This window comes from Tupaia chinensis, unplaced genomic scaffold (assembly GCF_000334495.1).
Source record: "Tupaia chinensis unplaced genomic scaffold, TupChi_1.0 Scaffold139943_1, whole genome shotgun sequence".
Classification (NCBI taxonomy): Eukaryota; Metazoa; Chordata; class Mammalia; order Scandentia; family Tupaiidae; genus Tupaia; species Tupaia belangeri.
Window position 1 is genome coordinate 2,646,708 of NW_006199822.1, and position 24,953 is coordinate 2,671,660.

General features: G+C 37.9%; 1 protein-coding gene across 5 annotated transcripts in view; it reads right to left on the minus strand.

Moving 5' to 3' along the window:
• The window catches only part of PALS2 (protein associated with LIN7 2, MAGUK p55 family member), a 147,613-nt gene that overhangs the window by 115,496 nt on the left and 7,164 nt on the right, over nucleotides 1-24,953 (minus strand). For 2 of the 5 annotated variants that reach the window (XM_014593225.2, XM_006162406.3), the window contains exon 2: nucleotides 19,481-19,560. The exons of the other annotated variants lie outside the window; for them this stretch is intronic. The gene's annotated coding sequence lies outside the window, so the exon portion shown is untranslated. The remainder of the gene's footprint in view (nucleotides 1-19,480; nucleotides 19,561-24,953) is intronic. 5 annotated transcript variants of the gene reach the window in all.

A 24,953-nucleotide genomic window follows, 5' to 3' on the forward strand; every position in this document is an offset into this window, starting at 1 on the left:
TGATGAAAGGAAGTGGAAAAGAAATTACCTCCTCCAAAACCATAATGCTGACAATCAGCCGTCCCTTCTGAGTGAAAGGACACTGGAATACAGGCACACCACACAGGGAATCCTTGCGTGTCATGTTAAAACTTAGTCCAAATATTGGGAAACTTTGGTTCTACATTATCTATAGCTCAAGACTTTGCACATAATAGCCTTACTAATTATTTAACAAAGTTTTTAGAAATTTAGGCAATCCAAGGAGGTCACACCCCAGTGAAAACAGCAGACTATATATCTTACCAAAATGAGCAGATTATTTTAGGTTTTAATCTTGAATATCTTATCTGAAAACACTTTCTGATTGTAAGAAACTTAACACATATGTAATTTGTTCAAAGTGGTGAAAGAGCACTCTTAAGTAGAACACTGGTACTATTTTAATATCTTTTTCTCATTGCAATTTTTCCTATGGCAAGTTTAAATAAAAAAGACAATAGGATATCCTTACCAGCCCTTCATTTCTAGCAGTTAAAAATTGAACTGGGCCTCACATTGTAAAAATATTGGTAGCAAAATGAATGAAAAATATCGTAATTTGTTATCTCGTAAAATTTTTAAATGTTACATAAAAATATTGTCTTAAATATTGCCCAATGCTTCACGAATTCTTTTCTATGATTGTTTTCTGCTTTAACAGAGCTTCCTTTAATGATGCCATTTTCATTTAGACTCAGTGAAAACAAATGCCCAGAGGCCTAGTTAGAGATAGCTTGCCTACACATGTTTTTACATATGTGACCCCAGACAAAATCATGAGGTTATTGGCCCCCCTCATGTCTTATTACCACACCTCTTTCCTCCATTTCAGTGCCTTCTTTCCTATTCTTATGTCCAAGTTTTTCAATATTCTTAAACTGCCCCAGTCCTACAAAAATTAGCCAGGCCCCAGTATTGTCAAACAATTCTATTATTTGCCCCTTCTCAGGTTCTCTTATATTCCTTGCTTCAAACGTTTACGATAAGGTGTCAACAGGTAATTCTGTCAAAAGAGAAAGGAAAAAAAAGAGGCTATCATCTCTTATTTACTGAAGTTCACCTCTACTTGTTGAACCAGATACATTTGTACTATTCCTCACCTCTTGTCCTCAACTCTCAGAAGAAACTATTCCTTCCTCCTCTACAATCATTTCCCTCCCATTAACTGTGGGACCATAACCCATGAGTTAGTCCTCCCCAGTAATTAAATATATTTCTACTTGATACTGCTAGATCTATAAATGTGCTAACATCTATCTCACTCTATTTTGAAGGTCATTTCCCTTCTAAGTCACAACCTAATCTCCCCCTTATTCCCACCATACCAAACTTCCCTAACGAGTAGTCCACACTGTGAGTCATCTCTTTAGTTCTCCCCCCCTTGCCATCTCAGTCATTTGTTCTCCTTAAACTTCTTGAGAAGATTAGAAAAGACCTAAGTAAAAAAGCAATGATCTACTCTATTCTCATTCTGTTTGAGGACAAACTATCACTGCATAAGAGGTTTTCCTTCTCTTCTAGAGTGATCACATTTACTTTTGGGGCTTTCATCTGTTATTCTAAAAGGATTTCCAGGGACCAGTACTTAGTGTAATGGTTATGATGTTGGACTCCCATGTAGTCGATGGTGGTTCGAGTCCCAGACCCGGCAGCTTAAACTCACACCAGGCACATGTGCGTGCGTGCCCAAGATCCCGAGAGGAGAATGGAGGAGAAGGGATTGCGGTGTGGCCATCCCCCCGGGGGATGATTTCTCGCTTTCTGGCTCTCTGTCTCTCTCTGTCTTTCTGGTGAGTGCATGTGCCCTATAGCATAAAGCTCTCCAAAAAAGATAAAAAAAAAAAAAAAAAAAAAAAGATGTCCAAACCTTACAACACTCACTTTTCTCCAACTGACTTCTTAATGTATTGTCCCCAAGAATCCCAAAGATGGTGTCTTTAATTTGCCATTTCAAATCTACCCACCCTAACCAAGCCTATTCCTTCTACTACAGATTCTGCTTCTCACTGGCATTATGACATCACCATCTATCTATTCTCCAAAGCCTATAATCTCAGAATTATCCAATATTTTCCTTCTCCCTAACCTACAGATAACTAATTCTTCTCCAAATCTTTTCATTCTGTTTCACAAAAATCTCAAATTCATCCTCACTACAATTTTCACTCTTTGTCCTTTGGTTTAGAGTTTTCATGTTTTATTGCTTAAACTACTTAAAAAGTCCCTTTATTGGTCTGCTCACCTCCCATCTGACCCTACCATCATCCATGCTTCATACTATGTCCAGAAATATTCTTGTGAAAATGTGGTATTCACACAGGAAACAAAGTTAGATCTACAGAGATTCTTTTTAAGTTTATTATTTTATGAGAGAGTAACAGAGAAGGACAGACATTGTAGGATCTGCAACATGATCTTACACAAAATCACCCCCAGCCAACCAGAATCATGGGTGCATGTGTGCCTGATATGTACAGGTTGACCCAAGAATCAAACTCTGATTTTCTATATGGCTTTCAGCATTGCACAACCACCAAGACGCTTCAGCTAGGTTAAGATTTTTTTAAACAGAGCTCAAATATAGTGCTATTACTAATTTGCTCTCACAATAGCAGCCCTGTTTGAATAGCTTTTTATTGACCTAACCACTAATTAATAAAGCAGGTCAAATCTTCATTATTATAAGAAAATACGTAGTATTATAATTGAGTCATGATTGTCTGAAAGTGTTACCTACTAAGCTCTAATAAACATGAAATATGACTATAGGATCACGGCCACTTTTAAGTATGTGTGTGTGTGAGTGCCCAAGATCCCGAAAGGAGAATGGAAGAGAAGGGAGTGCGGCGTGGCCATTCTCCCGGGGGGTGATTTCTCACTTTCTGTCTCTCTGTCTCTCTCTGTCTTTCTGGCGAGTGCATGTGCCCTATAGCAAAAACTTCTCCCCTTCCAAAAAAAAAAAAAAAAAGTTTAGTCATGATCGAAGCGGCTGGAAAAAAAGGCATCTGACTCCCTCACCCTTTGACTGCCATCACCCATCTTGTCTGCTGCAGTAATCGCTTGACTGGTTCCCTTTCTTTCACTGTAATTTAAAACAATATTTCTTAGAATGACTAGAGCCATCATTTTAAAACATAAAATGAATTGTGTTGCTCTCCTGGTAAAACTGTCCAAAGGCATCCATCCCACAGTACTTGCGAAAATGGCTACACTCTGGACTACGGCTTACAAGAGTCTTCATGATTTGGCATCCCATGTAACTTTCTCAGCTCATTTTCTGCAACTCTCTGCCTTGTCCTCTCATCTCTAGGCACATTGTACTTTCTGTACTTCAAACACGCCCTGTCCATTTCCCACCTTTACCATTTTATCTTCTCTTTGCTATATGCTCATTCTTTTCATTTTGTCTCAGTGTAAATGTCACCTCCCCAGAAAGCAAACCCAAACATCTAATCTCAACTAGGCTCCCACACTCACACACGGTCACAGGCACTCACCGCTCTATGAGTTTCACTTTCACCATAGTACTCATCTGAAATTATTTTTACTTGTTCTTTGCAAGTTCACTTGTTTCAGTTCTGTCTCCTCTAGTTCTAGGACTGTTTTGACAGCAGTGGCCATTCCAATGTTCATCAATGGCTAATGGTCCTGAAAACGATATATCCTCGGCTTCTGACCGATTTCCTTGCTTATATCTCCATAAAAATGTCCCCCAGCACCGTATGTTCAAAATTTTGCTTCCTAAGTCTGGTCTTCCTTAGGTTAATTAAGGGCACCCATGGGTAGTATTCAATCCCTAATTCCATCTGTCTAATATGACATCAAGATCTTTCAATATATCTTACATATTGCTCAGATAATGATCTTTTATCTCTACTACCAATGCCTTAATTCATACTCTTATTATATTTTACCTTAACATCTAAAACCTTGTGGGTTTTTTTTTTTTCCCCTTACTACATCTATTCCCAATATAGAGTTTTCCAAAATAAAAATATGACCAGGTTTCTCCTCTGGTTAAAATAATTCCCTAGGTCACCATAAAATCCAATTCCTTATTATTGCAGAAAGGCCTCACAATCCTCTTGTTAACTGTCCAGTTTAAACATTCCCTCTTGCCCATTCTTATTAGGGCCCTTGTAATTCCAACCCTGCAATAGAAAATTTTCTATTCACTAAATCCATTGCTTCATACTGCTGTACCTTCATCTCAAGTAAAGCCTTCTCTAACCCACCCTACCAGATTTAGAATGTACAGATGTTATAGTACATCTGGGAGATGGTTTGTCCCTCAAAGTTTAATGTTTTGAAATCTGATATAGGGAGGTGGTGATTTCTGGGTGGTGACTGGATCATGGTGATGAAGGCAACAGCCCTGTGAACAGATTAACGATGCCTTGTGAGGTCCAGTGATTTGTACCTACGAAGAGTTAGTTGTCACAAAAACTGGTTGCTTGAGAACAGTGGTAAGTGCTGCCTGCAGCTCGGATATCTTCAAACTTTATAGCCACCGGAATTGTGAATCAATAAATTCTTATTTCTTTATAAATCACCCACTCTCAGGTATTTCTGTTAGTAATGCAATAATATACTAAGACAATAGCATTTACATATAGTATCTAAAGTTGATCCTCATTATTCATGCATTCTATACAGGTGAATTGGTCTACTTGCAAAAATGTATCCATAATCCAAATATCAATACTCACAGAGCTTTGTGGACATGTACAAAGTGGCAAAAAAAAAAAAAAAGTTTTTCAACACTGCACAGTTCCAGCTTAAGTCAAACAAGGTAACTTTGCTTTCCTGTTTCAGCTCTCATAATAACAAAACAAGTATTCCCTTTTTGTGGTCTATACAGGGCTTCCTTTTAAAATTTTGGTGCTTTTGTTTATGATTTTGCTGCCTTAAACGGTACCCAATCATATTATTGAAGTGCTGTCTAGTGTTTTCAACATAAGAAAGCTGTGTTGTGCTTTACGGAAAAAATGTTAGATATATTTCATTTACGCATAAATCGCAGTGAAGTTGGCTGTGAGTTCAATGATAATGAATCAATAATACATATTAAATAAGGTGTCTTTAAACAGAGACACACATAAAACAGGTTATGTATTGATCAGCTGATGAAAATACTGTGACCAAAGGCTTGGAGGCACCTAATTCTGTATTTTCCCTAGAAGCAATAGTTGAGTATTAAATATTTCATTGTTTGTTGAGATTTTATATGCCATAACTATCACAATGAGAGCTGACTCTATTTTAATTTATGTGTCTGTCTCCAACACAAAATTAGTAGGCCCTGTGAGGACGGACATGGTATCTTGTTCGTTTTTGTACTCTAACTCTTAGTATTATGCCAGACACACTGTAGTTAATATTTCAGAATTATGGTTTATCATCATTGTAATGGACTTGCCTTATAAATCTAGGCTTTATGGTAAGCTCCCCATTGTTAGTCAACAGTTACACACAGACCACCACCTGCATGGTAAATGGTCTAAAAATCATCCTCGATTCCTACACCTTTCCCTCTCTTACAGCCAAAATCTATGCTCTTAAAAAATCAGTTAAATGGAAAGGCATCTACAGACATTTACTTTTCCTCAAGTAAGTTAACACTAATAGACTTAGACTTAAAAATGATTAGACACAATTCCCAAGGTCTAAGTGGAGGATAGAACTCATATACCTACATTTCTTCCCACCTGAGGGCCCACTAAAATGAAAAAGAAAAGATACTTTTAAAAAATAATATAGGTCTAGCCAGTGATATAATATTTAAGGTGGCTGGATCCCATATGGCTGACAGCACAGTTAATGAGTCCCAGACCCAGCAACTTAAAAAACATACCGGGTTCATGTGTGTGCATGTCCAAATTCCCGAAAGGAGAATAAAGGAGGAACAACTGGGCCATCACCATCCCCCATGGGAGGTGCTTTCTTACCTTCTCTCTGTCTTTCTGGTGAGTGTATGCACCCCCTAGTAAATAAAAAAGGAAATGAAATCAAACAGCAGTGATACTAGAGGTGAGGTGGGAGAAAAATGAAAGAGAAAGAGAGGAACAAACCAGAAGTTTTAGGAAATGACAAGAAGTTAGAAAATAGATCAGGGAGGCTTATGTCTGATAAAAAGGTTGGCGATAATCTTAAAACAATTCTTTCACAAATGACTTAAAAATAGTAGATAAAATACACAAAACATCATCTCATAGGAAATAACTAAATAAATTAAAAGCCCCCAAGAAAATCCTTTGGGTGATCATGAAGGGAAATAAAACCAAACTGGCTAATTTCAGTACCTACAACTAGTTCAGAGGCAGCAGTTTAAGTCTTGGCCTGTTCGAGATGGAGAACTGCAACTCAAATTCCTACACGCGACGCTAGGCACTTGAAGCCCCCTACACGCGAAGCTAGGACTTTGAAGAACTAATCCCTACCTTATGAAAGAATTAGTCTAGTCAAAAACATACCTGTTAGCCGAGGGAGACCATGGGAAACTAGCCTGTCAAAGCTTAGACTGCACCTTAGAGGGGAAACGTCACCTGAGAGCTTGTAGTCACAGCCTTTTCTCAAGGATTCAGGGCTCACATGTACCTACCTACTTCAGAAAACCTCAAGTAGAGAATTACAAAGTGATCCAGGGTTGGTGATTTCCACAAGGGCCAAAGAAGGGCCTTAGTAAACATCTGGCAGAATGTATCCTCTAATCAGGCTCCTAGAACTCCCTTGAATAAAACTCAGCCTCACAAGAGTGTGCCATTCAAAAATTACAAAACACTCAGGAACAGAGAGGTAACTGAAAATACAGGAAAGTAGGATGATCATAAAGGAAAGCAGAAAAGACCAAATAATGTTGTAATCCAAGACTTTAGAGGTACGCAGTCCTTCCTAAGTCCAGCAGAGTCAATAAAGTGAATAGTTACTATGTAAAGTTGAAAGCGTAGACATATACTTTCTAAGACATATGGTAGATATTTCTAAAATTTCAATACTTCTCCTCCTTCTGGGAGGCATTTAGAAATGTGCCAGGGCATTTTTGTGTCAGTGACTATGATAGAAAACAGTAGTATTAAACAAAGTATTAGCTCATTGGAAAAGTCATGATGTGTTTTCTAGTCCTCCTATGCAAAGATGCATCATGACTTTTCCAACGACCCAATAATATTCGGGACAATCGTCACTGAATAGTATAGGCTGAGCATCCCTAATACAAAAATCTAAAATCAAAAATGTTCTAAAAGCTGGAATTTTTGAGTACCCAAGTGACACCACAAGTGAAAAATTCTACACTTGACCTCATAAATGGTTGAGATAGTGACATCCTCCTTGCTTTCTGATGGTTCAATGTACATCAACTTTGTTTCGTGTACAAAATTATTGAAAATGTTCAAAATTACCTTCAGATTTATGTATATAAAGTATACAAGGGGATTTCAAAGTTTGTGAAAACATAGAATTAAAGTACAAGTTTATTTTGGTGCAAAACTTTTTGAAATCCATGCAGTCTTATCATACATTTTTCATAAACTTTTTGAAGACCCCCCACATATGTAAAACATAAAGGAACTTTGTGTTTAGACCTGGGCCTCCTCTTCAAAATACTATGTATGTGCAAATATTCCAAAATATAAAAATATTTGAAATCTGAAACATTTTTCTCAAGAGGAATACTCAGCCTACACTGCTAAAAATGCTAGTGATAAATGGTTGAGAAACACTTAGCTAATATAACTAATATAACTAAATCTAAACTATAACTAAATCAGTTGGCAATGATTAACTTTATTAAGACTATAGACAAAACTTTTAACTTTCATTGTACATTTGTTCTTCCATACTAATTTAATTTCATCATGCATCACTTTTTAAAGTATAGTTAAAATAAATTTATCATAAATAAGTAGTGGGAGGGGAGAGCTATTTTACCATCATTAAGCAAATACTCCTCTCTCCAGATATACTGAGTTGTTCAGAGCACCAAGTTTAAATCAATGCGCTTGACTACCTTGAAATTCCTAGACTCAAGAGCAGTCTTTTCAAAAATTTAAATACTTCTTAGCTAAACTATCTTGAGAATTAAAACTGATGCTGGTTGCATGCTTGTGTAGTGAGGCTCTTGATACTTTGTGAGGGAGCAGCTACTACACTAATGCTTTTCCATGACTGACAAAAGGCCAAGGAAGGGGTCATGACTCAAAACAAAAACCACATAAATTTGTAGTGGTGGGGTGGGATGGATCTGTGGTACAGCTCAAGAGTATATCACTTAGGGACCAGCAGTTAGCATAATGGCTATGTCGCTGGACTCCCACGTAGTCGATGGCGGTTCGAGTGCCAGACCCAGTGGCTTAAAACTCATGCCAGGCGCGTGTGCGTGCGTGCCCAAGATCCCGAGAGGAGGATGGAGGAGAAGGGATTGTGGTGTGGTCATCCCCCCCGGGGGGTGATTTCTTGTTTTCTGTCTCTCTGTCTCTGTCTTTCTGGCGAGTGCACGTGCCCTATGGCGAAAACCTCTTAAAAAAAAAAAGTATATCACTTAGTGACTAAGGAAAGCCTATTCTTAATAACTGATCTACCAATGAAGCAAATCAGTTTTGGATTTCATGGGAAGTCAATTAATGAAACATCTATATAGGTGAAAATGGAAGAGGAAGATGTAACTGGCAAGTATGAGAAGCAGCCAGCAGGTGTTTACTAACAGAAAACCAACATTTATTCCAGAGCTTTGACTCCCATGGTTGACAAATTCTCCACAAAGATGCCCAAATCTAGATCCACAATATTCTAACTACCGTGCTATAGAGATACTTCTGTCCCTCTTTATTTCTTTATTGTACAGAGTAACTATTGGGAGTTCAGAAAAGTCATGACACATTTTTGTACAAAAAAATACATCATGACTTTTTTTGACAATGTAATAGAATACACAGGCAGAATGCACTTATATTTTACTAAGTGGCCAATATGTTTAGGTCAACAGCAAATGAAGGTGGGGTAAGGAAAAAACAAACTGGCTCTTTGAAAATATTCCCCTTTCTTTATTATGGATATATTCATCTAACTTTTTCATTTATATTACAATAAGTTATTCTGCTGTTTAACAAAACAAATTAAAACAAAAATCCTTACAAACCTTGTTTCATTCTAGAATTTCAATGTTTTTATTTTACCACTATAAGTCATTATAAAACCTTTCTCTGTGTAGTCATTATACGGAAGGCAATTTTTATCTGTAAGCAGGAATAAAATTTTTAAAAGTAATAACTCCTAGATAGTTTTTCCTTTATTTTATTTTTTAAGAGAGATTTTTGCTATAGAGCACATGCATTTACTGGAGACACAGAGAGAGAGAGAGAGAAAGTGAGAAACCGCTCCCCCCCCCAGGGGGGGGGGATAGCCATGCTGCAATCCCTTCTCCTCTTGGGATTCTGGACATGCACATACACACACTTGGCATGAATTTCATGCTGCCAGGTCTGAGACTTGAACCATCATCAGCCATGTGGGAGTGCAATGCCTTAACTACTATGCCGCCTGCTGGCCCCAGATTTTCCCTTAAATATCTTGTTTAAAGGTGTGTGTGTGTTCTTACATGTTCAAACATTGTTAGAAAAAAATTCTAGACTCAAGAACTATATCAGCCCAGACCTGTGACATGTAGCTTCTTAAAGCACATGAAAGAAAATGGAAGTACTTTAAGAAATCAAACCAAGAGGACCTCAGAATTTGAAAATAGAGTGAGTTCTTGAGAGTTAAATTGGTAAAAATAAACGCAGGATAAATAAACTTAGCAGAAAAATGCCACCCTAAACAAAGATGGGTCAAAAATATTTGAAAGTATTTGTCTAATCAGAGTATGTAAGATATACTCCTCAGGTAAGAAACACAATAGAAAAACAAAAATAAAAAACAGTAAGAAAAAATTGCATTGTAAGTTGCTGGAAGGACAGTATCTGTTTAAGCCTAGAAAAAAGGAAGAAATTGACCTCGGCCTCCAAAAATATGCAGGGAAGAACTTGCTTAACTCCATATTCCCAGAATTTTCAACCTTGGCACTCTTGACATTTGGGGCCAGATCTTTTTTTGTGTGTGGGTGGCTGTCCTATGAACTATTGAATAACATCCCTGGCCTCTATCCACTAGATAACAGTAGCACCTCCATGCTCTCAGTTGTGACAACCAAAAATGTTTTTAGATATTGTCAAATGTCTCTTGAAGGGTGAAACTGCCCCCCTTAGAGTATCAGTGGTACATTCTTTACAATGTAAATAGATGCACTGAGGTAATATAGGCTGGTATTTCTTTTTACTGTAAGTTTACTTTAAGTTTGTTGGTGTGGGAGTTGACCCCTGACATGTCTTGCCATACCCCAGCCTTCTAGCCAGCTTAGGGCTGTGGGCATACCCAACCTGTTCCAGTCAACGTAGGATCCTTCCCATGTGGCTCCAGCATTGTACCAGTGTCCTACCACTATGCTACTTCAGCTAGGCCATAGTCTGGTATTTCTGGTATCAAGCTCACTTCATTTTCTTGCTCATCTGGTAAATATCTCATTATAATTTGGCTTTCTGAAAACAGTATGGTCATGGTTACAAGATGTAAGATGGGACTTCAAAAAGTTTACAGAGGGAACCAGCAGTTAGCTTAATGGTTATGTCGCTGGACTCCCATGTAGTTGATCGCGGTTCGCGTCCTGGACCCGGTGGCTTAGAACTCATGCTGGGCGTGTGTGCATGCGTGCCCAAGATCCTGAGAGGAGAAAGGAAGAGAAGGGATTGCGGCGTGACCATCCCCCCTGGGGGGTGATTTCTCACTTTCTGTCTCTATGTCTCTGTCTGTCTGGCAAGCGCATGCGCCCTATAGCGAAAACCTCTCCAAAAAAAAAAGAAAAAAAGTTCACAGAAAAATGAAATGAAGTATGAGTCTATTATGGATCAAACCCCCCCTGAAATCCATATTTTTTTTAATAATATGCATTTTCCATGGTCTTTTTGAACACCCTTCCTACTTGCTACTCTAGTCTTTCATGAAACTGAAAAAAAAAGAAAAGACATCAGAAAAGGCCCATGACCAAAGTAAAGTTCAAGCTTTCTGGCAATAAAAATCAAGCCACCTTTCCCCCATAGTACTGAACTTATGTCAAACATCTACCTGCTTTTAAAATTTGTTTCAATATTCTTGTAATACTCTTATATTCCATACCACCACTGGTATTAATTTTCTATGTTTCTCTTTTTCCTAATTTTACAGTTCTTCTGCCCTTTCCCTTCTCCTACTCTACAGCACCCACACAGCTCATCCATCATCATTATTGTTAACAGCCTAAGAGTTCATAGTATGCCAGGCAGGGATAAAAAAGACTTGAGTTAACATTCAGGTAGGTGGTCTCAAAAGAACTTTTCCATCCTTTAATAATAAAGGGGTCAATATATTTGAGAACAAGCTGCTAAAATCTAGGGAATGTAACAACTTATTAAAAGAAAATAACCTAAAAGAATCTTTAAAACAAAACCAGGGTTTATGGTGGGAAAAAGACAAGAATATGGAGGAAACCTCCAAAGCTTGAAAATCCAGCAACTATCTTTGCCTAGGAATCCCCTGAAAACTTCAAAATCCCTTTATGTCATCTGATTTGCTATACAGTGTCCTATGTTTATCTCCTCCCCATTTCTTCTGCCACCACTTTCTTTCAGGCTCTGGTAATTCATCTTTAAATGATCACAAGCCTCTTCCTACTATTCTCTTCACTCTAATCCACTCAGCATAAAGTTGTCACACAGAGCAGGCTAAACTATAATTTTTAATGACCATAATGCATTAGAAAATTTCATGGTTTTCTGTCATCTGGGAATATTTAAACTTCTTATGATTTAGCTTTCTATTTATTCAACCTATTAAATAAAAATTATAGGAGGCCATTATTTTGAATCAAGGTCTTGCACTAGGCTCCAGCACACCAGGCTAAAACAAAAATGGAGTAACTTATGCTAAAATTACATGTCACCAAGCCAAAACTAAATTGTAATCTGACCTTCTGAAAAGTCAGGAGAGTGATAACAGCCTTGTTTCCCAAGCAGGCTAGTTTCAATTGGCATGATATGAAGTCCCCTCAGCTTGAATCCTTAAACAAAGGAAGTAACTGAAGTAACCTGATGTCAACCCTTCAGTTATTTTCCTACTGTTCTGTCTCCATATCCCTCCCTTACAAAGAAAGTAACTCTAAAATGACTTTATCTTTTGTTTCTGTTTTCGTCAACCCTTCTCTGTCTGTATAACCAACTCTTCGGCTTTGCTCACTAGAATATTTATTCTACTTTATGGAATGAAGTATTGCTCGATTCTAATCTTTAAACTGAAGTGTTATAATGCTGTATTTTGATTAATCTAATTCACTCTTATTCCTTAATATAAATTCCCAGTTCTAACCACATTGACCTTCTCAATTCCCGTATGCACAACCACCTATCTCATTCCCACCTGAATGCCTTCGTTCAAGTTACTTACTCCAACTAAGGATACCTTTCTTCTCTTGGCTATTCAATACTGAACCCATGGCTCACCTCTTGCTTTTGTAGTTTTAGAACTAAACTGGGTCTTTGAACTCATCTCAAAATTAAATGAACAGTAAGTCTCTCTCCACAAAAATTTCTTTTTCTGAATTCTTTCAGAGTGTATAGTTTGTTGTAGCTCATAAAACAAGATCTATATGCTAAACAGTATCGTCTCCTAACACGTTCAATAATTTAAAAATACTAAACACAGTCTTTGTTCATGGGACAATTGGCTTGGATAAGTGGATACAGTGATAGTGTCTTTTCTCAAAATAACTATGTAATTCTCTTCTTGAAATTCCAGTAAATACATATATACTCAGATTTACTCTTAGTGAAAACTTCTACTTCAGAGTAACAAATTTATTTATTTATTTTGATTTTGCCATAGGGCACATGTGGCTTACCAAAGAGAGACAGTGAGAGGGAAAGTGAAAAATCACCCCCAGGGGAATGACAAGGCTGCAATCCTTTCTCCTCCATTCTCCACCTGGGATGTGAGGCATGCATCCACAAGCACCCAGCATGATTTTCAAGCTGCCAGATCCAGGAATTGAATTGGGAATTGAATCACAATTTACCATGTGGGAGTCCAGCTCCTTAACCACCATACCACCTGCTGGCCCCAGAGAGTAATGAATTCTAAAATTGTTCTTTTTGGAGATGTTCTGAGAGAGGGAATTCCACATTTGGATGGTGAAAGAAGGGACATAAAGAGATGGAAGAGGAGTAGAAGACTTTTGCAGAGTATACTCTTAGAATTAAGATAATAGAAATAAAACGAATTTGTAGCTTGTGATCTAGAATTGCCCTGAGGGGAGGGAAGAGAACAGAGATAAGAATAAGAATGACAGAGCCAAGTCAGTGTTTCATTGTTATGTTCTGATGAGTCCTGGAGTGAAATTACCATGAGTGGAAACAAACGATAAATACCTATTTGGCCACACAAGCTAAGCAAATTAAATAAAGGTTACTAAAAGTTTTTTTTTTTTTTTTAATCTCAAACATCCAAGTTATGCTATCTCTATATCAGCAGTTGGAACCAGTAGTTGAAATCAGTAACTTTTAAGTGAAAACAAGAAAGGGTCTGAATAAGACACATTTGAAAAGGCCTTTTAGGATTTAAGAGCATTTTTTTGTGGGGTAAGGGGAGGGAGCCAGATTAGAAATATGAGAAATTTCTAAAAATTTATTTCAAGAAAGTAGTGATGAATAGAAACTAAGTAATACCTGGTACTTCCAAATTGAATAGTATAATGTTAATCTGAATAGTATAATGTTAATATGACATAGTTCAGTTAATGTTTTAAAACTTTACAAAGATTTTTATGGGTTCACTCAGAATCTCAGTCTTCTTAACCTTATTTACTCCATAATGTCTTAAATTCCTTCAAGGAAAATCTCTTTTCCTTAGGGTTTTCAAGAACTTAATGCTAAGGATTGGTGAGGTCAAACAAGGATTATTTTTTCTCATGAAATACTCCAACCTTCTTAAAAACGTGTTTTTAATTTTTTTCAGTTACACCCCTTCCACAAGATTGCTGCTTTTAAAAAAAATAAAAATGAAAACAATTGAATCAATTTTTATAAAAATATGCATGATCAGGGTACCATTACATGGTGTAATGGTTAGGTCACTGGACTCCCACATAGTCGACTGCAGTTCTAGTCCTGGACTCAGTGGCTTAAAATTCATGCCAGGCACATGTGTGTGTGTGTGCCCAAAATCCTGAGAGGAGAGTGAAGGAGAGGAGACTGCAGCATGGCCATTCCCCTGAAAGGGTAATTTCTTGCTTTCTGTCTCTCTGTTTCTCCTGTGAGTGCACATGCCCTACAGCAAATACCTTAAAAAATATATAAAAAAAGCATGATCATTTCATTTCTAAAGTATAAAACATAAATGAATTAAATTTCTTTACTCAGATACCTAAGTTTCTCTGCCAAAATCCCAGCTACAAAGATACTGAAAAGATGAATTTAAAAACACAAATCATTTTATTTGTAACTAGTTAAATTTCTAATAGGATAATTTATTATTTGTATATAGACATATTCTAGTAAAATATAAAAGATGACGAATCCACTTGAAGACAGCCACTTCACTCAAAATACTAAAGGAGTTCTTATGTGATAATAGACCATTATGGTCATATTAGTATAGAAATATGCTCATTTTCTTAATTCAAAACAAAATGCTACATTCAGACACTACTATTTTTATAGAATTTTGTAAGAATATAAAATCTTGAAATTAAGTTGGAAAAATCTTTCAGGTCTATCATCTTCCCACTGTATTTTGGTGGTGATGGTGATAGTGGTGTGTGTGTGTGTGTGTGTCATGCTTTTCAGATGGTCTTACTGTGTTGTAATACTCTTGTGCCTCAGCCTCCCAAGTAGCTGGGAACATGGATATTTACCCCCATGTCCAGCTCTTTCAGACATGGTCTCACTGTGTTGCCCAAACAGCCTCCAGGGTAGCTGAGATAGCAGGCATGTGCCATAACACCTGGCTTTTCGGAGTGTTTAATTTGCCTGTGTAAACACACTAAAACATTATATAAAAATAAAATATTATGGGTTCTGGGGGTGGCAAAGTGTTTAAAATGCTGGACCCCACATGGCCAACCATAATTTGAATACTGGACCTGACAGCTTGAAAAAAAAAAAAAAAATCACACTGTGTGCATATATCTATGTGCCCAAAACCCCAAGAGGAGAGTAGAGGAGAAGGGACTGCAGTGTGGTACCCCTGGGGGGTGATTTCTCACCTTCCTTCTCTGTCTCTCCAGTGAGAGCAGGAACCTTATGGAAGAAATCTAAAAAAAAATTTTTTTCAATAGTAAAATATTAACTATAGTCAACAGCATACTGAACTGCTTTAAAAAACTTATTTAAAAATAGTTATAAATGACTTTTTATACTGTAGAAAAAATTATGAATTGAGCAAAAGGTAACTACCAATAAAACACATTATTCAATGAGTGCTATCACTGTACTTATAACACAGTATAAGAGAGTAAGAAAAGGATGTGGGAACTGAATGCTTAAAATGAACCAGACTCGAGAATACTCCTCCATTGCTGCTAGAAACTAGTGATTTCAGGGAATAAGAGAAATGAAGATTTTCTACTGATAATTCAGCCTCCAGCCCCCAGTCTTGAGTGGTAGGGTGCCCCTCTAGCCTTCTCTCTGTCTCTCTCTCTGCCACTCTCTGTCTTCTCAATTTTTTGTAATTTTTCCTTTTAAAAAATGTTTAAGGTAAAGTATTCTCTTGACTTTCAGATCCTCCTTTAGCTTGCTAATAATCTTCATTCTCCCTCTCCTCTAGGAGAGTAAGGGGCAGGCCTTCAGAAGAAGACGCCTCCCTTGCTACTAAGAAATAGTGATTTCATGCTGCATGGTTTTTATGTTTTGCTTTTTATTAAAAAATAAGTTTTGATTGTTTTTTCTTTTTTTTCATTCTCTCTCTCTGTGTTCTTATTATTTTTCTTTTGCCTCATCACTTTGCTGCTCAATCTCCACTGACTGTCTAGATGGATCTAAAGGGAACTGTAGCCAAACATCCAAGTACTATTAGGGTTAACATATTCCTCAATACTCACTGAATCTGATGCCCAAAGGGATTAAATATGAAATGGCAAAGAGATTGCAGATCACCTCCTCCTGCACATTCCTGAATGCTCAGATTGAACTTTAAGAATTAGGAAGAAATGCACCATCCATAAGATGACTAGAAATCACCACAGGGTCACAAGAAATATGGCAAAGCAAGAAAATATCTCTCCTTCAAGGGAAAAGAATAACTCCTCTTCATCCTCAGACAGTTCAGTGGAAATCCTGGAAATGTCTGATAAAGAATTTAGAATATTCATAGTGACAAAGTTAGCAGAGATGCAAGAGAAAAGAAACAATGAACTCCAGAAGATACAAGAGAATAGAGCTGAGGGGTTCCAGGAGGCGAGGAAGTTTTTGCATGATCTGAAAGAGAAAATACACACCATAAAAAAGAATCACACAGAACTGTTAGAGATGAAGGCTGTAATTCAGGAAATCAAAACTTCTCTTGAAAGTATTAAAAGCAGACTAGATCATACAGAAGATCAAATCTCAGATGTAGAAAACAGAATCGCTGGCCTAAAAAAATCCACAACAAAGAATAAGAAAATAGTCCAAAAAAAATGAGAATATACGAGAAACACTAGATACCATCAAATGTTCAAATATCCAGATAATTGGTATCCCAGAAGGTGAAGAGACTCATAAGGGCATTGATAATCTATTCCATGAAATCCTGGAAGAAAACTTTTCAAACCTAGAGAGGCAATCAAAGATTCAGACCCAAGAAATACATAGATCCCCAAATAGAATCAACCCAAGAATATCTTCTCTAAGACACATTATAGACAAATTGATAAAACCACAGACAATAACAAGGTACTCAGACTGGCAAGAGAGAAATGTCAAGCTACCTACAAAGGATATCCATCCCATCAGGCTAACAGCAGACCTCTCATTGGAAACAATGCAAGCAAGGAAAGCATGGGAAAATATATTCAAAGTGTTGAGTGAAAAACAATTTCAACCAAGAATACTATACCTAGCAAGATTATCTTTCATATGGGAAGACAAGAACATTCTCCAAAACCTGAAAGAATTTACTGACACCAGACCAGTTCTCCAAGAAGTTCTGAAGCGAGTGTTATATCAGGAAAACTAAAGTCAGACAAAGAAATAAGAGTTAAAAAACATGTAAGAAAAGGGCCAGCTTAATGGTAGGGACAAGTCCAGAGTTGAATATTATCTTCCAGAATTTAAATGGAAAGCTTGGACTACAACGGAAGTTAGAATAAGTACTTGAGACAGCTGATGAAATAGAATTTTATGGCTTTTGACTAAAACAATACTGATCTTCTTCTATGCTTTGTAGTCCAGAGATAAGGATTATTTTCTGCTCTTGAATTGTCAACAGATCCAGGTACCTACTATTTGAACAGAATCCTAACCTGTTTCCTGGCTTTAAGTCTTAAGCAAAGTTCTCTTAACATTTTTTGAACTTGATTTATTACAGCTAAAACTGCCTTTCTTAAAATTAAAAGACATATTAAAAAATACCTATTTAATGACCACAGTAAGTTATATAGCCTCAACTAGGTGCTATTTTATAGTATATTCATTCTACTCACAATTTCATGCTTAAAGTCAAACACTGGTTCACAGATATTTCTATATCAGCTGAACTTGCTATTGAAAGTAGTTAAATTAAGAGACTTTGTTAACCACGAAAATGTGGGAGAAAAAAAGGAATGGAAAGAAAGCAATTGCAGATACCAGAGATAGAAAGGGGAGGAGGGTAGGATATGGCAGAGGGTGAGAAATGGGGGTGGGGGATATATATATAAGAAACAAGAAATGGACAATTATTTGTGATGATAACATATACGACTAAGCCACTATACAGTGTATTCTAGATGGGAAACTGCATCTGGTATGCTGTGATGATGTTCAGTGAATGAATGCAAAATAAGTAATTAATTGAAAAAAATGAACCAGACTCTGCACTACACTTTATTTATATTATCCAGTTAAAATTTTATACTAACTCTGTAAAATAGATATTATTATCCATATTAAGAGTGGAAATATACTGAGTTGAGTAGTAAATCCAAACATCTCTGCTAACCTCTGTTTTCACTGAACAGAACTGTGTCTTAAGCGACATAAAAGAGCTACAGGTTTGAAAAACTAGGATTACAACCCAGGCTCCTAACTCTCTTACCATGCCAAGAAAGAAAAGAATAAAATATGGTACTTAATTTCAAGGAATTGTGTGACTTAACTATATAAGAAGTAGTAAAACATTATTTTGTTAGTAATCGAAACTTCAAATATTATACTCAATGAAAAATCCCTTTTTCGAGGCTAGCTGGTGGCATGGTGGTTCAGGTGGTAGATCTCACATGGCCAACTATGTGGTTTGAGTTCTGGACATGGTGGCTTGAAAACATACATGACACGTATGTGTGCATGCACAAAATCTTGAAGGGAGAATGGAAGAGAGAGGACTGTGGCATGGTCACCCCCACCCCTCCCCAGGGAGTGGTTTCTCACTTGGTTTCTTTTTCTCTCTCTCCCTCTGCCTCTTTCCTCTCTCCCTCATCTCTTTCCAACAAGCTTACATACATATCCTATAGCAAATTTTCAAAAACCAATGTTTCCTTTAGTAGAAAAGTAATTCAAGCACCAAGTGGCAATATCAATAAAGTAGTTAGAGTAATTTTGTTTCGTTTGTTGCTATAGGGTGCTTACACTTGCTGAACAGAGACAGAGAAAGAGAGAAGGGGTAAGTGAAAAATTTACCAGCAGGGTGGATAGCCATGTTGCAATCCCTTCTCCTCCATTTTCCTCTTGGGATTTTGGGCAGGTATGCACATGTCTAGCATGTTTGTTTTTTTTTTTTGGGGGGGGAGGGAGAGGTTTTCACTATAGGGTGCGTGCGCTCGCCAGACAGAGACATAGAGACAGAAAGTGAGAGATCACCCCCCAGGGGAGATGGCCACGCCGCAATCCCTTCTCCTCCATTCTCCTCTCGGGATCTTGGGCATGCACACACATGCGCCCGGCATGAGTTTAAGCCACCGGGTCCGGGACTCGAACTGCGGTCGGCTATGTGGGAGTTCAGCGACATAGCCATTATGCTAACTGGTGGTCCCATGTCTAGCATGTTTTTCAAACCACAAAATTAGGACTAAACTGCACAATCAGCTGCCTTAACCACCATGACACCTGCTGGCCCCCATAGTAGTATTCTATAGATAATTCATAAACCCTGTCATATACTTCTAAAACAACATTTTCTGAAACATCCAAGAATATGTAAACAACAATGATATTAGCCCTCACCATACCAAAAGATTAGAAGCTTTTCAAATGGGCTGCAACTGTAAATATGATTTCCAGTTCCTTAGAGAATGGTGACCCAGAGCTCCTGGAAAAAGACACATATTTAAAAATAAATAAATAAATAAATAAATGACAGACTTACAAATGAAATGTATGTTTTTATTTTTAGATAATAATATATTAGGATGTGTGGATCATTTTTGACTCTTCACTTAAATCAACTTTCAATCAGTCAAAAGCTACCATCAGTGCTGACTAATCAGGATGGAGAGTTTTACACATGATATAGGTTAATAAAGGCATACAATGTTTTTCTGGAATGATACGCAAAAATTGTTGTCGACAGTTACCTTTAAAACTGTTTTTCAACACACTGTCAGCACTACTGATATTTTTGGCTGGATAATTCCTTGTTGTGGGGGTCTATCCTATGTACTCCTTGCAGCACCCCAGATTTCTACTCCAGCAGCATTCTCCTACCAGTTGTGACAACATTCCTGGGGGAGAAGGTTGGTAAAGTCACCCCTGGTTGAGAAATAATGACTTAGAGAAGGATGAAGATGTGGCATAAAAGATTTTATCTATTCCCTTTTCCCTTTTCTGAACCATTGGAATTATCACTGTGGAAGGTTGAATAATGGTGCTGCAAAAGTTATCTATGTCTTTTTAAATTTTAATGTAGTTTACTATTATTAATTTACTATAGGGCACCTATGCTTACCAAAGAGAGATGAGAGACAGCAAAAGCAAACAACCAGGTCTGGGACTTGAACCACAGTTGGTCATGTAGGAATCCAGTGCCTTACTTAACTACCATGCCACCTGCTGGGCCCAAGATATCTATGTCTTTATCCTTGAAATCTGTGAATGCTATCTTAGTCGGAAAATGAGTTTTGCAGCTATGATTAAATCAAAGATCTTGTGATTGGGAGATTATTCTGGATTATCCAGGTGGGTCCTAAATGTCCTCAGAAGTGTCCTTCTCAGAGGAAGAGTTCAAAGAGACAGAGAGAGAGAGAAGATGAGAAAAAGAGCTGAGAGATGTTTAAAGTGCTGGTCTTAAAGGCTGATGAGGTGCAGCCACAACTCAAGGAATGTCAGCAGCCACCAGAAACCCTGGAAGAGTCAACAAAGGGATTCTCCCCAGTATCCTTTGGAGGATGCACGGCCCTGGTCACACCTTGATCTAGGCACAAAATGATACTGATTTCAGATCTTGTCCTTCAGAATGGTTTAAGAACACACTTGTTTTTATCTGTTTTATCAAGTTCGTGGCAACTTGTCATAGCAGTCACAGGAACCTAATGCAACCAAAGGAATTTACTTTGATTTAAAATATCTGATTGTCAGTCTGCAATGAGCAAATGAGATTATGTGAACATCCAGCATAGTTCTTGAAGCATAGTTAAGCATTTGATAATATCGATACCACTATTGACAGCAAACTATAACTAAGACCTGACCTCTTGGCTAGTGAAAGAAAGACATTAAGGTCTTTCAAGTAATCACACTGGGAATACAAGGTTCATCTAAGTGAAAATACATGATCATCCACTAACATGAGGAGGGTATTTGCCCAGTTTATAAGTGTTGTGTTATAATTTGTCCTCTACTGAACAGATAAAGTGTAGATGAAGCCAGCCAATGACAGCTCCTTGGGAGAAGTAAGCCTAAACAGTTATTACTAGAGACGATTAAGAAGGCAGAGGAAGGAAGAGTGAGTGAAAGCAAGCAAAGCCCTGGGAATCAATGAGATTTCATAGCAATGTTGACATAGCTAAAGTAGAGACCATGGTGAGATAGACCAAGTTCTGGGGTTAAGGTTATCTGTTTGCTATAGGACCCTAAGAGCTATGTTGAATAATTTGGTTATTAAACAAAATAATCCATAGGATGTATTACTTTACACTCTGGGGGACATTAACGACACAGACTTGTACCACGTGAAGACGTTTCAGTCAATGATGGTCACTAACAGTCGTCCCAAAAGATAACGGGAGCTGAAAAATTCCTCTTGCCTAGCGTCCTAATCACTGTAACACTGTAGCACAGGACGCTGCTCACTCTGTGGTGATGCTGCTGTGAACACACACACTGTGCTGCCAGGGCGTAGAAAGTACAGCACATGCACTCACGACAATGACAGTAAATAATTACTGGTCTATGTATTCACTATACCCTACCATACTTTTTGCTATTTTAGAATGTACTCCAACTTATTAAAAAAAATAGTTAATTACTAAACAGTATACTACATTATGCCAGCAGCAGCCTCACATATCTTGTGTTGAGGGCATCTTGACTTGCATCATTTTCTCTTGTACTTGATTTAACCTAGTGTTATTTTGTTCATCACGGCCCTTCCAGTGAGACAAGACGTGGAGGTGGAAGCCAGTGAGTCTGATGATCCTGATCCTACTAGGTCTAGGCTAATGCATGTGTTTGTGTCTTAGATTTTCTTTTTGTTGGAGAGGTTTTTGCTATAGGGCACGTGCGCTCGCCAGACAGAGATAGAAAGTGAGAAATCACCCCCCAGGGGGATGGCCACGCCGCAATCCCTTCTCCTCCATTCTCCTCTTGGAATCTTGGGCATGCACGCACACACGCTCGGCGTGAGTTTAAGCCACCGGGTCCAGGACTCGAACCGCGGTCGACTACGTGGGAGTCCAGCGACATAGCCATTACACTAACTGCTGGTCCCTGTCTTAGATTTTAACAAAGAAGTTTAAAAGACATTTTTTTAAGTTTTAAAATGAAAAAATTTCTAGAATACTAACATAAAATATTTTTGTACATCTGTACGTTTGTGTTTTATGCTGACTGGTGTTATAAGAGTTGAAAGTTATAAAAGTTACAATAAGCTAAGGTCAATTATTGAAGAAAGAAAAATTTTAAAATAAACTCAGTGTAGCTTAAGTGTACCATGTTTATAAAGTCTACGGTAGTACACAGTAATATCTAGGCCTTCACATTCACTTAGCATGCACTTACTTACTCATCAAGAACAGCTTCAGTCCTGCAAGTGCCATTCATGGTAAGTGCCCTCTACATGTGTACCATTGTATATTTTTACACCATACTTTCACTGCACTTTTTTTGTTTTGATATGCAAATACTTACCATTGTGCAACTGTATCAGTACAGCAGCATGCTATACAGGGTTGTCACCTAGAAGCAATAGACTACACCATATAGTCTGGGTGTGTAGTAGACTGTAGGCGTACACCTAGGTTTAAGTGCGGTTACGATTTTTCCACAAAGACAAAATCACCTAGCGATCCATTTTATAGAACGTATCCCTGTTGTTAAGCAGTGCATGACTACATAAATGCCCTATATAAGATCTATTAAATCAGAATCACTTACTTAGGATTCCAAAAGGAATTCCAAAGGATTCTAATGCCTTCTCAGGTAGAAAACCCTGTATTTCATGGTAAAAATATCACTTTCATGGTATAATGACCTATAGAACAAAATTTTTTTTAAATTTTTTAGAATTATTTTTTTAGCTTCATTTATTATTATTATTATTTAATTTGATCAGAGAGAGACAAAGAGAGGAAAAGTGAGAAAGCAAGGCCCCAGGTCTGGGACGTGAAACAGGGTTGGCCAAGTGGCAGTCCAAAGCATTTAACAACCACGGCACCTGCTGGCCCCCTGAACAAAATATTATAGTGTATTCATCCTCGAAGAATAAAATTAAATCGGCATAGCATTTTCATAGGTTAAAACTCCTCTTAAGATGTAAACCCCTGGGGATCAGCAGATGGTGCAATAGTTAGGTCGCTGGATTCCCACAAGGCGGTTCAAGTCCTGGACCCAGTGGCTTGAAACTCATGCTGGACACGTGTGTGTGCATGTCCAAAATCCTGAGAGAAGAATGTAAGAGAAAGGACTGTAGCATGGCCATCCACCCTGGGGAGTGACTTCTCAAGCATACATACCCTACCGCCAAAATCACTCTCTTAAAAAAAAAAAAAAAAGACAAAAAAACACAAGGTAACCGGAGTTCCACCATAGAATTTCCCTAAACTAATCCCTCACCCTACATCTTTCTTTTCTTGAGCATATGGTCTTTAGTCTGCTCAAAAAGTTATTTCTTTGCTTTCTTAATCATTATAACCTCACAGTGTAATGCATTACTCATATGTTTGTGGTGGTTTTCTAAGAGTCCCACACATCTACAGCAGTCCCATCTGACCTGTAACAACATTTATCCTACCCAGCCAAGATCTACCAGTTCTACAGAAAGAACTGTGAAAATTTTCTAATACATAATAACAATTTACTAAAATTGCTCTATTGTCCATTCATTCTAATAAATATTGTAAGTACACTTATCAAATAAAATTTTAAATCTTTTTTTTAGAATTATTTTCTTTAACTTTATTTAATTTGACCAGAGAGGGACAGAGAAGGAGAGAAAGCGAGAAAGCATGCTGCCAGTTCAGGATTCGAACCATGGCCAGCCATGTGGAAGTTCAGCACCTTTAACCACTATGTCATCGGGTGGCCCCATAAATCATTTTTAAAAAAGACTTCTTACAAAAGCAGAAAATTATGAACTGGAGTTATAAAAAAGGTAGTAAGATTTGGGACCAGCAGGTGGCCTGATGGTTAAGGCGCTAGATTCCACATAACCAACAGGTAGTTCAAGTCCTGGACCTGGTGGCTTGAAAATCATACTGTGTGTGTGACCAAATCCCAGGAAGACAATGGAAGAGAAAGGATTATGGACTGGCCATCTCCCCTGGGGGGTGATTTCTCACTTTCCCTCTCACTCTCTCTCTCCAGTAAGCCCACATGCCCTATGGAAAAATCTTCACACACACAGACACACACACACACATTGTGTGGGGCAGTGGGTGGCATGGTAGTTAAGGTGCTGTACTTCTATATAGTTGACCACAGTTCAAGTCTTTGGACCTGGAGGCTTAAAAATCATGCCCATGGCATGTGCATGTATGTCCAAAATCCCAGGTACTCAATGGAAGAGATTATGGCATGGCCATCCCCCTGGGAGGTAATTTCTCAATTTCTCTCTCACTGTCTCTCAAGGACAATTGCACAGGCCCTGCGGCAAAATCCTAAAAACAAAACAAACAAAAAACCCCACGGGGCTGGGCAGGCAGGTGGCATAGTGGTTAAGATACTGGACTCCCACATGGTCCACTGCAGTTCAAGGCCCGACCCAGCAACTTGAAAATCCAGCACACGAGTGTACATGCTCAAAAATCCTGAGAGGAGAATGAGGAGAAGGGACTGCAGCATGGTAATCCCCTCTAGGGGGGGAGGGGGGGAGTTTTCAGTTTTTCTCTCTGTTTCTCTGGCAAGTGCGTGCAAGCTATAATCCAAAAACAAAAACAAAAAATAATAATAACAACAACAACAAAAAACCCACAGGCAAGTGTGAGTAATTGCCCCAAATCCTGAGAAGGGACTGCAGAAGGCCTTACCTCAGGGGTGATTTCTCTCTTT